The sequence below is a fragment of the Styela clava genome, chromosome 10 (assembly GCF_964204865.1).
Source record: "Styela clava chromosome 10, kaStyClav1.hap1.2, whole genome shotgun sequence".
NCBI classification, from domain to species: domain Eukaryota; kingdom Metazoa; phylum Chordata; class Ascidiacea; order Stolidobranchia; family Styelidae; genus Styela; species Styela clava.
Genome location: NC_135259.1, coordinates 1,828,293 through 1,846,420, shown reverse-complemented (window position 1 = coordinate 1,846,420; position 18,128 = coordinate 1,828,293). Strand labels below are relative to the sequence as shown.

At 36.8% G+C, this 18,128-nt stretch overlaps 2 long non-coding RNA genes across 3 annotated transcripts in view; one reads left to right on the top strand and one right to left on the bottom strand.

Moving 5' to 3' along the window:
* LOC144428340 (uncharacterized) overlaps window positions 1–18,128 on the top strand; it is a 283,628-nt gene that overhangs the window by 30,045 nt on the left and 235,455 nt on the right. The gene's annotated exons all lie outside the window — the stretch shown is intronic.
* LOC120337867 (uncharacterized) lies at window positions 11,052–16,693 on the bottom strand. 2 transcript variants are annotated; one of them, XR_013478242.1, is made up of 5 exons: window positions 16,530–16,693; window positions 16,114–16,204; window positions 14,998–15,144; window positions 13,664–13,835; window positions 11,052–13,529 (listed from the first exon to the last, which is right to left on the bottom strand). It is a non-coding gene; the product is annotated as an uncharacterized LOC120337867 (long non-coding RNA). The 2 variants fall into 2 exon arrangements; XR_005569022.2 differs by having other exon boundaries at window positions 13,768–13,835.

Genomic DNA, 18,128 nt, shown 5'->3' with positions numbered 1-18,128 from the left:
CTTGGATGTGGTTTCGCCGGATAGCCGCAGGGACAGAGGGAATCTCGTTAATCCATCCATGCGCATCACTTATTAGCTGACGAGGCATTTGGCTATGTCTTTTTGGGGTCCGAGCAATTTCGGCCTCTTCCATTGTTTGCTTCAATGTTTGATAGTCCTGGCCGGTGCTTGGGCCAATTGTAACCGGGCTTTTCCGAATTGTCGACTTTGAGTTGCGTCTTATTAGCGACTGTTCAGTTCTTCCTGACGATCTTCTCCTGATGTTGCAGAGGTATGAAGCGTCCTCCAGCACCTTAAGATAGTCATAGTTACTCTCGGCGTTTACCCGCGATTGGTTGAATTTCTTCACTTAGAGCACTGGGAAGAAATCACATCGCTTTAACACTGGGTTGCATTGTTTTAATTAAACAGTCGGATTCCCTTGGTCCGTACCAGTTCTAAGTTGGTTGTTCGGCGCCGACTGAAGTGAGCCCTGAGCGGCGGTTTAATTAATAATTTGATAAGGGCAAACCAAGTGATCAGATACGGTGTTCAGTGTTAGAGATGTTTTTGAAATTGAATGACCCAAGTTATATGAATTATAGATATTGATCTGAAATGATAAGTGAAGATTCGTTTTAAAATACTTCTTTCGAGAACTGTTGAAAATATTATGGGTTCGAAGCGTTTTAAAAAATTTTTTGGTAATTGGAGGTTGAAGTTTCTTATAGCGTTTATTGGTTCGAAGATGATATTGAAGTCTCCCACTATTAAGAATTTGTGAGAGTTGCAATAGCTGCTCAATATATCCGAACTAAAGTATATAAAGCTCTGGTTTCATAGGCCCGCTCTGTACAGGGCCATATACAGTGAAAATTTTTATTATTTGACTATGGATCCGAATCTCAATACTAGCTATGTGTTTGATATGGGTAAAGTCATCTATTTATCCACCCTGTGTGCTTCCCGCACACTTTATACATATGGCTCTTCTGTTTCAAGAAGACTCCTAAGACTGGCTAGATGGTGTTCGCTGTTCTTGTTCGTCACAATGAGTTCGCAAGTGGCCAGATTTTTTGCAATGCTTGGTCTGCACACTGCTTCGTTTTCGCATTCTGTATATCTGTGGCACATTGGAACATAGAGTTCCAAGGTATCTTTTTTGTTGTCCGCCCACAGGTCGACGTCAATCCCTCATTATTTTTTTTATTTCTATCAAATTTTTAAAATGCGATTCCGACACATGACTCACTTCTTCCGAGTGAGTTCATCATGAAACATCTTACATATTGTGTGTGAAAGCTCAGCGAACTGTCTGAGTGATAGATTACTTGTTTTCACTAATTTAGGCCTATGTGTCTGGAGTTCCCATTATAATAAAACAGTCAATACAACTACATGTCTTTATTCAAATAATATTCAAAACTGCCCGTGGGCCTCCCCAAACTAGACAAACAAAATGGGCCTTTGACACCCTGAACAGCTACAGTCTTCTGCTGTCAGAGGTAGGAAACCATGTCAGCTTCCCTAATAAACAGTGGAAATGAAATATCGATATCCAGCCGCTGAAGATATCAACATAATGAAAAATATGAATGCTCTCCTACATATTAATCTCCACACACCTGTTGAAAGGGGTCAAAATCAATAGTTATATGGTTGGTTGTGATGCAATGCTATTGCATTTTTGACAACAATTTTTTTGTAATGCATGTTTTTTTATAGCAGCATTCATGCTAGGCCTGTAAATAGAACTTTTTGCCCTTGCTGATGTTCCTTGATTGGCTTGATTTGGTTTGTTAGAATCGGTTTGTGAAAGATGAGTGGTACCACGATTCAATTTGTGTGGGCATGATGATATTATCGTTGACAGAGAGGCGATATCGTACTTCCCATCATTGTTTTAGATCAGAGGACAAAAGGTTTTGAGTTCTGAAAAAACTTTGATTGTAATTGATGAATGAGTGACTGGTATATTTTGTCTGCTTTGCAAATTGCTTATCTGTGATCCAATCAATCTGCTTAAAGTGCATCTAAGTTGAGCTGGCTGTGTTGAATGTCGCTATAGTGTGATGGTATTAAAATCCAGATCCTCATCAACTGTCCTGAGTTTATGCGAGGTGTCACCTAAGGTGAAAAAATGAAACAAGGCAGAATCGATTGCTTCATTGTCTGCTTCGGCTGTGAATGTTGGACAGTGAGATGGGGCATCCGGGCTTGTGACATGCGAGTGTGTGGTGTTTCAGTCTTAGATTTATTTTATTTTATCCAGGCTTCTGTCTGAAAATATAGCAAATTAGTGGTCTATAGTCAGTGGATACTATCAAATGCATGCAATGCTTAAAGCCGCTTTCAAGTGATAGGGAGGGCTTCTACTCTAAATGAGAGTATCTAGAATAGATGCTGCCTGATTCAGCAAATACTAGCATCTTTGGCAATTTGGGCATGTACAGGTGTGTTGCAATAAGGGCTATTCAATACCATCTTTAGACCAGTCTGTCTGTAGCATTGTGGTTTTGTTCATATCAAATGATTTGAATCCATCGTGTTGGTTAAGTTGGAAGTGTTGAGTTCTGCAAATGTCACATTGTCCTTCGTCCTTGCAAAATTAAAATTTGGCACTGTCACGTGATGGCATTGTTAGCGCATAATGCAGGGATAGCCAGTCGAAATTATTATTTTTGAATATGAAATACCAAAAAGGTTATTTTAGTGTATGAAGGAATTTGCATACTGTATAACTGTTACGTTATCTACAACCTGGCTATTTACCGGACATTTCATATCCACAGATTGCAATCTTTTAATGATTCCTGTGGTATTTTAAAGTATAGTGTAGTGCTTTTATTTCTTTGTATGTCGACGCAACCATGGGTTACGTTAAAAGGAATTGAATTATTATGGCGAGGCATTAAATTAAATGCTGATATTGTTCACGGATTTGAATATTTTGTGTAATATAAAAACATCCTTTAATTAAGCTATCATTATCAAAATTATCTGCCTAAAAGTGAGAAAAAGTATAAATTATTGTTCCTAATAAATCAACTCGTTTTTCCGACTTGCGTCAGTTTATTGGGTGTCATAATTTGTAACAAAAGGTACGACTTCATCCAACTTATTTAATATTTGACTATGGTTGGATCGATGCGAGACGTGATAAAAAGACAAATGTTTTCTAATAATTCAACATAGCCTCTTATTTTCAGCAATACGCTGAAGGATGGTTGATATCAAATTGTTCATTATTTCAAATAGTAGTAATGCTTTAATTTTACGAGTACGAAAAAACAAAATTAATTATAATCGAGCAGTTTACAAGATATTTCATGTCCACAGATTGTCGTGGCATTTAAGAGTAGTAGGCTAATGCTTTTATTTTTTATTAATCAACGCAACCATGACTTACGTTGAACAAAATTAAATTAATATGGCAAGGCATTTTGAAGGCCTCTAAATAATTTGCGCAACAGAAAACTATTCTGGTAAACAGTCTATACATTTAACTAAAATTATTTGAATAAAGCGAGAAAAAGTTAAACATTATAATTCCGACTTGCGACAATTTATTGGGTATCGTAACAATTGTGTCTTTACATAATTTCCAAGTTTTCGACATAATGCAAATGGATGTGGCAATTAGAAGCCTGCAAATTCAAAACATTACTAAACATGCCGGACAGCATTGCAACATTGATGACTTTAAAAAGACTATAAAGGGTTAATAAATTTCTGCCATGTGCCAGACCAATATCATTATGGAACAATAAATCAAAAATTAAATGATTTATTATGTCAAATGAGAAATTCCATACACCGAAATCACAAAGCGCCAATTTACTCAGATTTTTCATATCATGCTTGTGCTTTGTTTATTTTTCGAAAAGAATATGCCTGGTGGCAATCATATGCTTTTTTATATTGTGTTTTTATTTTGTAACTAATATCTTTTTATAGTTTATTTACATGTAGCATTTTGTTACAAACCCGATTTTATTCTGGCGGATTGGAAAGCCCATAAGATGGCTTACTTATGGAAAACCGCCCTCGCCTGATTACCAGTCCATGTCGGGTATGGAACTAGGTAGGATCTTACATCATACGACATGCCACAGCCTATTTATTTTCTGGTTACCGGTCCATGTCTGGTATAGATTACTTAGCTAGGATTTACCTATTAATCCAGAGTGGGGGAAAAGCCGATAAGACGGCTTCACCATATGGCGAACCACGGCCTCTCGTCCGGTCACCATTCCATGTCGGGTATGTGATTAGCTAGCTACTATTAACATTTTTTTATTCATATTGTTGTTGTGATTTTTCTGGCATTTTATTTATATTGTATTTCAAAGTTCAGTACATTTCATTTTTCATGTAGTTCTTCATTCAAATTTCTGCCAATTCACTATGTTTATTTTCTGATAGGAACAATCTTGTTGCTATCATTTTCTTCCTATTGCGTTTTGCTGCAACTTTGTATACTGATTTTTATTTTGTTATAGATCTGAATTTATCTCGTGGGAGTGGGAAGTGCATGAGATGGCAGGGCGTGCCACAGGCCCGGTTACCAGTCCATGTCGGGTATGGAATTAATTTTCCTGGGAGGGGGGGGGGAGTCCATAAGACGGCTTAATCATGTGGCGTACCACAGCCACTTGTCCGGTTACCAATCCATGTCGGGTATAGAACAAATTCGGAATCTACATGTTTATCCTGAGGGAGAGGGAAGTCGATAAAGTGGTCCTATCATATGGCGAATCACCACCTCTTGTCCGTTTACCAATCCATGTTGGGTATTAGTTAGACAGTTACCTTTATCACATTTTTATTCATTTTATTTATATTGTTCAGTGCATTTTTTCATGTAGTTCTTGTTTTGTTTTTAATCGAAGAAACAGGAACGTTTTTCAAATGCCAGATCTTATTTTTGGCGGACGTTTGGCGCACTGTGCTACGTGATGAGAATACGCTTTTCACCGCACCTGTTATAAATAGGGTTCATACAATCCTCTGATTCACAAACTCGAATCCCATGGAAGATGAATATAATCGTGATGATTGTTGTAAATAAGTATTTAAAATACCTAAACTACCAAAAATTTCTCGTTTTCCCACCAAAACTACAAAAACGAGACAAAATGCTACATTGCAATGATTTCAACCAGGGTTTCGACAATACAGCTCAGGGGTTTTCAATAACTATTGGGTGTTCCACTAAGATGGAATTTGCTACAACTAAATCATTTTGCCATATTATATATACAGGGTGCGCATGAAATCCTTTTCAATATTACCTAACCAGGTTTGTTGTTTTTAATCAGTAAATATTTATGTATTTTTTTCTCATTTAATACATCTGTAGGGGCCAAAACAAAATAGGGTATCGATAAATTTCCTTTTCAATTAAAAAAAAATACGTCATGGACACCCTTTACGTGCCAGTGGTTCTCAAACTTCTTTGTATTCTTGACGCCCTCCAAAAACTCCCCGTGAAAAACGTCTTGATACCTTAAAATAAAACACTTTTTTGCGATGTGTTTTATATAAACGAACAAACAAAACATAACGAAAGTCAGTGAAATTGCATTTAAATGGGGAGGGTGCATTTGCTTCCTTTAACAAATGTCATTAAACCTTGGTGTGAATTTTGAAAGAGCCGCGCGCATCTCCCTCTCAACATTTACTCCAGATCGATATTTCGTCTTCATTACGATCATGGTAGAATAGCTTGCTCCACATAAATACAAAGTCGCAAAGGGGATAAGAGTGCGCAACGCTTTTATAACCAAAGCCAAGGTAAGCTTCATCTCGTCCAGGGTCGTTCAACCTTTTTGGCTGAATGGCCACATGTAGTTTACTGATATTTGCGCGGGCCACTTAACATGGCAGTTATGTTCTAGTTTTGCTACACTGACTACAAGTTATGAAAAAAAAATTTTCTCTCACACCTAACTTTCACAATTATTATGATAATGAAAAACTGTTTTTACCAACCATTGTTTTCATCACCGCTACAAACTAATCAATGCTTCCAGTCGTGCCCTCAATTAGGACAATGGCTGTGAGCTCTTCGTATTTTCAAAATCATCATTATCTCTCCGCACGAAGATCGCCAACTGAGCAATAGACCTGATGTATATAGGGCTTTCGTCCAGCGGCAAGGAATACGATGAAAACTTCCCGCTTTTGCAATTAAAGTTTCCGCCATATACGGTAATTCCTAAACTCTTCGACACGACGCGAATGGTCTGTCTTGACACTTTTGACAGGCTTATTTTTGCAAACCTCTTTTATTAAAACATTGGCAACTCGAACAACGAATTCTGATAGAAAGTAGTACGAGACCAATTGTTTAAGCGGCTATGGCACCTTTATGTATACATATCTCCGAGTTGGTTTCAATTCAAAATGGCACTCATGGCTCGTTTGAAAGGGCTGGAAGAGCGCATTTCAGGAAAATAAACAAATCGTTTGTACAACATCTTTGCATACTACATCACTCGAAAAATACTTTTACTCAATTATTTTTTTTATTTAATTCCGAAAAATACAGCGCGGGCACCTCGAAATGTCTCCGCGGGCCACGGGTTGGACGACCCTGATATAGGCAATAGCATATTCTTCTCTTTAAGGGGGCTGAAAACAAAAAGGAAATATTCAGAGCGGTTAAACATATTGGTCATAGCCTTTTCCCACAAGGCTAACCTTTTAACAAACGATGTAATTTTATCATATACTTGAAGTACGTTTTTGTCCTTTCCCTGCAAAGATAGGTTCAACTTAATAAGTTTTGCGAAGATATCACACGAGTTCTTTATCTTACGATCTTTTTACATTAAAATTTCTCAGCACATTTTTTTGGGTGTTATTTGGGCATTTATGGCGCCAACATAACTAGACCCTCGTCTGCTATGTCACCAATTCTTCGACATATAGTGTCATTAGACATAGGTATGTTTTTCAACTTTTCGACGGATGCTGAGCCCATGATTGTACTTACAAGGGGCTTCTTACACTCGGCAATACGATATACAACTAAATAGAATGCAAATACAGCCTTTGGTGGTAATTTGGTGAAGTTAGAAATAGTGGATACTTGATGATTAAGTTTGTTTAATTTTCAAGTAAGAAAGTTCCGTGGTTTTTGTTGCAACTGGGGATGTAATGTTACTAAATGCCGTTTAATCTTATTGGGTGACTGGCCAAATCTCTCTACAAACAACACATTGCAGCTTTTCTTCGCCATTTTGTTGAACGGAAGTGAATCCTAAATCCAAGTGGCTTTCATCATACATGCAAATCTTCTTTTTAGACTCCCCTTGTTCAGTATCGCTTGTACATTTACGTGCCAATCCAAACAACGCTTGATATGTCCATGTTGATAAAAGGTTTAGAAATGACATGCATGGCTCAGGCTCTGTGTGATGTCATAACAGAATAGTTTTAAATGACCCCTACTATTACTAAAGTCAAATATACGGTGCATAAGGTTGTTTGTTGCGATATTTAGTATATTGTCATCAACAGATTTCCAGTATGATTCAAACGAGAATTCAAACTTTTTCTACACACCCCACTTTAAAAACCACGATTGTGGGGTGTTGTCTTTGTTTTGCTATTTAGCGTAGACATGCCCCAAAATAGTTGGCTAAAATAAGGGGATGTAATGGTGAACATATTCCATCGGTTTACTTCAGATTCCATCAAATACGCACCTAATAGTTTTTACTAACTTACCATTTTCCTATGTTCAAAATACTTTAAGTTCATCTAATCATGTATCTAACACAAATAAAATGAAGTATATTACCATGCTCACTTTTAAATATACCCATTTGAAAGTCCCATATAACATAGGATTAGGAATAGCAATACATGGAAAATAAAAAATGAATGTTGGCACTATGTTATATATTCATGAGTAGCCTGCATCATATGTATCAACAGATACAAGTGTTGTGTTGTTTGCTTATTCTATCACCCAATCAATTACGACAAATAAAATAAAGTATATTAACATGCTCACCTTTTAAATATACCCATTTGAGAGTCCCATATAACATAAAAAAGGCTGAAACTAAGGGTCATCGTCTTCCCCCTCCCCCTCCTTCGCAACATAAATTTCAATAAATACGAAGTAACACTAGAATAGAAACCATTCAAGTTTACACTTTTACTGCTAAAATAACCTCGCAGGTAAAACATTTCATTTTTATTGACCCAAGTGAACGAAGCATTGTTCAAATGGACATGACGATCGCTTAATTGCAACTGCATTTATTTATATAATATCCAAAATATCGATGTCATTGTCAGATTTTTGCTATAACAACTATTTCGATCAGATAGAGCTGTTTTTCAGAACAGCAGGTAGTTGACGTATGCTTAGCAGATAATCCAATTCAATTACTTTTAATATAATATGACAAGCGGTCATGGTGGACTACCGTTCACTCGCATGCATTAAATAATTCTATTTTTACGCGATACGAAAGGTAAAAGTTGAGCATGTCATGAAATTTCTTTAAGAGAAGAAAGTAACGAATTCGGAAGTTTCCAATGAAAATTTGCATGAAAATAACAAAAAAATATGTGAGTGATGCAGATTAATTTTGCAGTTTGTCCCGTTTCAAGCAACAATATTCGCGTTTAATTTTTCGTTTCAACCTATTGTTTAGTGGCGTCATTTTGTTTTACTTGAAGGTATTAAATCCTTGTTTTTGTCTTTAACCAGGAACGGGATCAATATCTCGAATTTTTACTCATTCCAGCTGCAATGGCACCAATTTTATTGCTATTAGGTTTGCGTATAAGATGAGACTCAGGTTTTGCTGCAAATAAAAAAAAACAGAGAATGCAGGCGCTATTCGCTAATGCAGTTTTGCATCTTCTTCGCTTAAATTAAGTTAATTCAGATAAACTTTGGTGAGCTCGGGCAATTTTACCTAGACGGCTAACTTTGCATAAAGTTATAGAAAATGATCTATCCGGAGATGCAGTTTGTACTTTTTGCAAAGTCCAAGGAAGAATCTGATATTTCTGCTTTACCTGTTAAAAAATCAGAAACAAGTACTGTGAAGATCGAACAGAGATCTATGAAACTAGATGATGGTGGGTATGGTTATTTTGGTACTCCAGAAGTTTGTGTACCAATATGGAGGTAACTAATTCTGTTCACCTACTTTACATCAAGTTCTGTAAAGGGACTGAAACCTATGGGCGTATATTCACTTGGCTAACACAGACAGTCCACGAACTTGTAACAGAACTAATATAAGGAAAATCGGAATAAAAATATGACCTAATCCTAACCTGGTACAAACACTATGGGAGTACCGTTATTTTTATGCGACATTTTCACTCTTCAATTTTGATTGAGGATGCAGGCTACTTATAATCTATGTATTAACTGATATGCAATGTGGGTGTGATGGCCTGATGTCCCCAAATTTTTTGATACATTCTCTCCCCTGCATTCCCAACAGGACACTTGCTATGTCCAAAAGGTTACAACAAACTTCAAATCGCACAATGCAGAAGTGCGTCAACAGCACACGAGATTGAGGTTTTTTAGTGCAGCCATATGGGTTTAAAATATGAAAAACGACACCTAGCAAAAGTAGAAACACACAATTTTTATTCAAAATTGGGCAACGAATGCACAGACAATTTTATGTCACGTCGAATAAGGAATGAGTTGGCGCATCATGATAAACGTTATGAGTCTGTCAGTAGCGAGACCATTATCGGCAAGAAGATTTTCGGCTCGGCAGGGTATTTCATGCACTGTAGTCACTGTTTTCGAAGTGACTCGAGACGCCGGCATGAAAAGAATCGTCAAAAGGCTTGACTTGAGACTTAATATTTCTTATTTTAAAACGTGGAGGTCGTGTTTTCTTAAATCTCACATTTTTGCATTAGTTGAGATTTCACGAAAGATTCCGTACAGTTTTTCGCCATTCTCGCTACATATTTAAATCTTGATCTATTGAGTTTTCAGTCTCCAGTGCACCAGAACTGCTTTCTTAAGCTTGTTACGTCCCAATAGTACCGAAGCACTGGTATCGCTCGAAATTTATTCAATGATCGAGATAGTTTGTTTCATGGTCGCTTTTCTGTAAGATATATACAAGCAGCGTAATTTGGACATATGGAAGTATTTTATTAAACCCGATTCCGTTATTAAATGTCATTCATGTGGAAAAACCTTCAGTTTTCGAGTGCAACTTCTACTTGGAGATACCATAAAGAAAACAGCATCATCTGCCACTACTAGCTAGTTACAGTGCTTTTCAACCTTTTCTATACCGCGGCCCACTTTCACTCAGAGTTTTACTTCGCGGACTACCTTTAGTAACGTTTTTTTTTTTTTTTTTCAGATGCTAAAATAATTCGAGGCAAAGTTGTCCAAAACGAATCGAAGTTTTGAATATATATAACATATATCAAAGTATTCGTTTCTTTTTTCGGAAAATTTTCGAATAATCCGAGTGGGGTTGGTAACGTGATATACATATACAGCCAAAAATATACATATAGCGCCAAATAAATATCCATATATAGCCAAGGTCATATCCATATACCGCCAATTAATATCCAAATACAGCCATTTTGGTGATGTACAAATACTGCCAAGTCATATGCATGTACAGCCAATTAGATATATATAATATATATAATAAGTGTGTTAGAGTTAGGGTTTTCAAAATAACTCTCAGAAACTCCAAAACGGCTTTTGATGAAGTACTTACAATAAGTGTAAAATATATGTAATAAAATATTGTGATATTAGCATCATTTAGTCTCTAGTGACAAGTAAGTCTCAACATGTTATTTGTTCAAAGCGTACAATGTCAGCCTCTCGTGGTGGATGAATACACACAATAGGTTTGCAACCCATAATGCCATAAGACCGCGACCGAAGCTCTCATGGTGTCGCTGTGATATCAAATCGGAAAAAGGTGTCCGTATTACCCCGCATGTCCGTTCTCCCCCACCCTACTATATTATAACCTAACAACTATATATTTCACAATTACTCGTTTAATGAGCATATAATTTGAATATAATTAAGCGAATGGCAACAAAACGCAGAAAAGTTGATGCTAAGTACAAAGGGTTCAATGGCGCTGTAAATATTCGAATCAAATTTTATGAGATGCAATGAGAAAATAAATCTATATTTTGTTCGAGAGATGTATCACTGCTTGATTTTTATTATAAAAAGTACCATCCGTTCGGTTTTTCAACTTTCTAAAAATATGTGCGGCCCGCCAATGGCTTGCAACCTTGATTTTGGCCCGCGAGCGACAAATGGTTGCCGACCCCTGATGTAGTGCTTTTCTGTGCCAAGCGATCAATGACGTGTTTCCAGCCTCTGTTCGAGAATATAGCTTTTTGTAACTAAACAATTGGATGAAAATCGAAGTTCTTTTCGGCAGAAACGGCAATACTTTTTGCAAGCTACCGAGTCTCAAACAGGGGCCTAGACTATTTCGTTGTGCGCAGACGCTAGGATTTTCGGTACTACACTAGAAAACTTTAGTGGAATAAAGAAATACACATACATCTTCACTCAATTGAAGGGAATGCATTCATTAAGAGTCGAACGAGGCGGTAAATGCTGCGTACATGATTACACGCCGACGGTAAATATGATTTAAGTTGCCAATATCCATGCAAGACGAAATCACAGGACTGAATAAATCAGTCTATTTTTAGCCGATACATCTCCAGCGTTCACTATCGAATGGAACTAGTTTTATTTATCGCAAGCAATACTCGCTGGCTTTTATTATTAAATGTGTCGAATAAAACTACCAATGGGAACGTTTTAGACGAAATTAGTTTCCTTTATAGAAAAAAAGAAGGGGAGGTCATGGACTGTCGAGTCTTCGGAAGGGGACAACAGATCATGAAAGTTTGAGAATTACCGTTACAGATTTGAGTAGACCCTACCAACTTTTCTGCTAAAGAAACCTATAAAATTAAACAGACAGGTGATAGATTGAGAAGAACTTTGAAAGTTGAAAAATAAAAACAAACAGTTCTAATGTTGTTTTATGGCCAGGCCAAAGAGGCAACAGTCAAGGTCAAACAAAGTTATACAGAATGAAAAAAAAAGCATAAAACAGATACACTTGTAAAAACTAGTTCTGAGAGAGGTTCATTTCTACTCAAAAGCTTGACGATTGCAATTTCCCAATTCTTGAACCATAAGAGCTTTTTTTTACTGAATGATGCGGTGCGGGATTGACATGTTGGTGGCTGTGAAATAGTCAAGTTTATTTTATTCAACCAGTAAAAAACAAACACAAACAATATTCAAAAAGAGGTAATCATACATTTTTACTTTGGAAGGGAAGCTGTGGGAAACCAAATCTGGTTAGCCGTCGAAGACAACTTGGTTAGTGGCTGTTTGACTAAGAATACTACGCGCTGTGTGTTTTGGTTTTACTGTTGGATTTGTATCGCGTGATATCAGCATGATTAAAGCCCATCACCGGAATTAAAGAAGTTTATGGATAAAAGATTGGATTTAAAGTTAAAAGGTGAACGATCTGTTACGGGTGTTTTGAGAGGTTTCGATCCTTTTATGAATCTAGTTGTGGAGAGAGAGAATTTATTTTTTTCGTTAAACCAGAAAACATAATAATTATACAATAACAAATAAATAATAAAACAATACATAATGCAGTTTTCGGTATATGACTGGGTGATACCGATACAACCATATACGGTCATCTGCGTGGATGATGGAACAGAGCGCAGAAAAGACGAGACCACTGCACCTGTTGAAATTCGATATTAATGTTGGAAACATTGGAACGATTACAATGATTTCAAATTGAACTAATGGAAAACTACAAAAGAACCCGACCATGACCCCAATCCATGATTGTCCATAGACTGTTATGAAACATTCAATCTATTTACCAAGCTTGTTTTTTTAGTGACAATTTTTTCAGTAACAATTTTTTGTCACTGTTATTTTTGCAATGAAATTGAACTACAGCATCCCCATTATAGGTCAACGAGTGTTTTTTATTCCATATTTTTGTAGGAGAAGCACTGTTGTGATACACATACCATAGCCATGCACTCTTTCCTATCAGTTCTAGAAATGTCCTTTTGATTGTATTTTTTCAGTTACACTTTACAGCATAGCATTTGACTGGAGGTTAGCATTTTATATATCATTCTCAAAAACAGCGACACAAGAATGCAATTAGCAATCCCTCAAGCATTACCGGTACATTTTTGCGAATGGGAAGTTGAATGCCTAATACATTTTAAAATTGACTTAATAGGTATTGCCCAATTTTACATCGTATCTTTATATTATTGTGTTCTTTTGACTATTATTGGTGGATGGTTTTATCAAGTTATGCCCTTCCTTCAGGTCCTGTGCATTTTGTTTGTCCGTTTGTTGTGATTTTGTTTCTTTCAGGGTGATCAAAATAAAATTGATTGATTGATGAGATTTCTTTTCATCCACGTGTGTGCTCTCAATACCCCATTGATGTTGATTGCAACCAAGACAGCATCACCTGTTAATGACAGACATTTAATAAAAACGAATATAGAAACTCTTAAAGAGTAACTAAAGCTTTTGACTCGTCAATCAAAATAGTCAGCATTTCAAGTTATTGTTGAAACTTGGATACAAACAGTTTTTGATTACCTGGAGACTCAGAAAGACTTTGTATCCATATGAACTTGTCATTCCCAGTAAGCTACCATCATCGTCTCATGATAAAATAGAAAAACACAGAACGTAAACTTTACCACACTCATTTCCTCTTTGTATGCTATTTTAGTAATTTCTCCTTTCCGAAGTTTTTTCTTGTTGCTAACTATAAATATTAGGAAAAAAATTATGAAAATTACTATATAAATGAAAACGAACAATATAAATACACTATAGAACTGAAAATCGACCAACAAGTTTTTACTTGTATTAAAGTGAAGTACAGCAGATAGGACATATGGATTGGTAGACACATCACTGACTAACAGGTCTCAGCACCTGACCTGTTGGTTAGTTCTCTCCGGCCTATGTTTATAGAAAGTTTTAAACATCACTTAGAATCATATCACTGCATGATGGTACGATGGAAGTACTTTCCATTAAACCTACGTTTCCTCCTCAGGATGGAATTTTGTCCCACTTCGGGAGAAGTTTTGCTTCGTATTTGCTGTATTATAACTATAATACTTATTTATGGACACATTATAAACTACTTGGACTGTACAAAAGTGGGAGTGCGACTTGCATATAACAACGTATAAGGACCCATTAACGATTAAATAAACAAAGTACCTTTTATGCATAAAAAGGAATGAACAGTTTCAAAATATACAAAGGGAGGAATTTAACGAAAAAGGTTGGGAACCACTGCATTAACCCGCAAGTGCAGTTTTAGATAGATAGATAATTTCAAGTATTTTGTGGCGTCTGAAGCTGCTGCAAAACCATGGCAGGATTTCCAAACCATGACATAGCTGCCACAAACCAATGGCAAGATGCTGTTACCACAACAGCAAATTGAAAATCAATGGCGGGTCAAATTTTGCAGTAACCACGGCATGTCGGCTATTATGGCAGGGATGCCCCTGAGGCTGACAAATATTGGGTAAGTTGAAACATTTTTCTTATGGATACAGTTTATGGATTTGGGGTTAGGTTTCAGGTTTAAGTAGATATAATTTCGCATGATAAACTAATATCAGGTACATGACGTTGTGAATATACCGATAATAGCACCATAACTGTAAAAACTGATTCTTAACCAGATACAGAGCCTCACTGGTGCTCAAGTGGTTCACTTTCAGAAGTTACATTACAACTCCATTGCTGAAACTAATTTCAATAGGCTATGATTAAATAAGGAAAATGACTATTATACCAAAATACAAAAGCTACAGGGAGAATATTATATGCATATTATACTCCTTATTAATACAAAAATGATAACTTTTGATTGTATAAAACTACGAAACCACACACAATTTTACCTTGCTTTATCCGCATAAAATTGATATAATCTAGCGGGCTTTTGATTGAAAGTTCTTCTATTTTACTTTCATACTTCGCTGCAGTTGTGGTTTCATTGCCCAATATAAAGAACAACTCTTCATGACACCCGACGACACATATGATACCTGTGCAATGTATACCTTTGGTTAGAAACCAACAGATGAAAAGGAACATACAAAAAATCTTGCAGAATGTGAGCAGGTTGGAAAAAATATCCAGACGAATAAAAAACAGAATCCAGTGCATACAGCAGCAATGGTCACAGCCTAAGTTAGTGATAACCTGTTAGTGACACTGATAGGTATACAACCACTATGGCAGCAACCAGCAATAAAGCATGATCACAAAATAATTTCTCCTGAATGTGAATCCACATTGACTGACATGTAGCAGCCACGCAGCCAGTAAACAGGAAAATTACAAAAGAAATTTAACATTACTATAACTAACTCAAGTTAAACAATACAGAAAAGGTGAATATATTTTAATTTTTTATGATAATTGTTTGACCACTGAATGCAACTCAACTAAATCACAAAATTATTTCTATACAGAGAAATGAGATTTTGCAACGTCGTTTGCAAGTACCAAATATACAATTTAGGAAGACTGCAGTCTGCAATACCAGTACAGCAGTATGTGTTGAAGTTTTCTTCATTTTCTGATTTTAGGTTTTTCCAATATTAGATGGCTTCGATTGTGCCTTAGAAAATGAATAATTTATTTCATTTGATAAATGCCTTGAGTTGGCCTATTATCTCAAAACAATGTCAACTTCTGAAACCAATAAAACTGCCTTCCAACAGTCCAAGCATAACTGTATGTCAAAGCCAGTTATTTCAACTCATTATCAATGTCAAAAACCTTTGAAACACCTCCAGTCACACATTGAATACTAAGCTTACTTTTGTTTATCATACTACTGTACTAGCTATACAGGTATAACAGGTACAAAGGATTAGTTCTGTAGTTATTCGTTTAACACAAGACAGATATGGTTCTGAATTTTTTTTTTATGGAAATTCAGGCATAACCTACCGCGGTGCTGCGCCAGATCATGAACACACTAAGAATAGATAAATTAAATAAATTACCTATCCATAGCTGTAAAGTTTAGATTTCACTTCATGAGCACTGGATTATTGTGCGACTACTGAACTATGACAGAATGATGTGATGCAGAAGCTGAAAACAAAATTTGAGATTAAAATGAGCAATTTGGATTTGAACAAAAAATTACTACTGACAATAATAACTTCAGAAGTTAACTGCTTCACAGGCTCCATGCTGCCATGAGACTCAGAAAAAAATGTATCCATAAAGATTTGTCATTCCCAGTAAGCTACCATCATCGTCTCATCATGGTTTATTTTGAAAACTTCATAGTAGCTACAAACTAAAAATGAAGAATTCTAGAGAGCGAGCAAAACTTTTAAAAAGTTTAAAACATGATAAATATCGTAAAATAAAAAATCATAACAGTTACACTAAAATAAAGACGTTACCACACCTTAATCATTACCGATGAATGTAACAGATGAATGCATACAGGCCTGTAAGGTGACATGCCGACATAACCGTCTGATCGTGTTGTCTGTATCGCTTACCTGAAATTTAAACCAAGGTCTAGGAACCAAATATGTCAACCTCCAAGACGAGCTCTCAGAGCCACGTGCTAACTCGTCTGCCTGTGATGTCATAATGTCTATGACCAGACCATGTGCACAGTCTGTAAGCACTGGCGGCGCTAGACGACTTCTGCAAACCATATCCATTATATAATGGCTCTGCTGCAAACAAATGAGCATATTCTCCTACAATGTCACGATTGTTGAATATAGTAGCGGAATATAAACAAAGACATAAAAAAGCACGAGTAACTTACTCTTTTTATGCACTTTTATTCAATAACATGTACATTTGCCAGTAACCCTGGCCTCCCCTGCGCAGGGGGGCAAAAACGGTATTTATAAATAAATACAAATAAGAATTTAGCCTTAACAAAAATTAAATTGACATGTAAAGAATAACAAGTCAATATAAAGAATGAGTACGGCTTATCTAACTGAGCCAACCCCCCTCAAAGAATATAGGAAAGAAAATTGTAAGCAAAAATAACAAATATAAAGTAGTGGCGATGGGCTGGCAAACTCGGCGATGGGTTCTAAACATGAAAAATCTAACTGAATTATAATTACCGTTCGCCTTTTTCTATCAACCGGGGTGAAATTCTGAATCAATAATATGGAAAAGTTTGAAAAATTATCAGATATAAAAAAGAAGGAAACGAACGAACCAATAAACCGTGGAAAAGTGCGCAATAACTGCAAATTAAAATTGGGATAACTAAGGCAAGCGGTATACACTAATATATATGGCATCTAGGTTGGACAAAACCCATCGCCGAGCGTGAGTTTGTGGAGGCAAGTGGTGGGGAAAAGGTGCAATACAAACAAGATAATCCGAGTAAATGGCTCAAGGGCTCAAACTACCTCGAGAAACTACTAGTGGGAATCAAAAGGGTTAATGGGACAACGAAACACACACGCAAGCTCGCAATCTCACAAATACAAAACAAAGGGAAGAAGATAATGAAAAAGTGTCAGAAAAGAGGGTGCACTAAGATTAGCCGACACTGTCAGGAAGTCCGCGCCAGGCCCTCCAGACGCGATGGGATCCTCGAATGACGTTTCTAACGCAGTTACGGGAGACCGCCGCAGCACCACCTCTGGTCACACCCAAAGCACGAAGAGCAGTCTGGTTTCCAACAGAATAACTGCCGAAAGAACCAACCACAAATGCATGGAACTCCACGATTTTGCCAGAGGCAAGAGCAATGGATCGACATAACTCTTCATACTTTGAGTGCTTCCGACGGGCCGCGTCATCGATAGCGTCCTCACCGTTGTCGAACGGGCACGCCACATCGAGTACTACGACCCGATTCGTTCCAATTTCCTCGAAAATCAAATCGGGCCGCAGCATCTCAGCTGTTCTAGCGGCGTGCTCTCGACAAACTACGTGGACATCGCACCTAGAAAACCTGGCTGGAGGTAGGTGATCCAAGATCTCGTTTTGCACCGAATCATGCCGCTCCTTGATGATATTC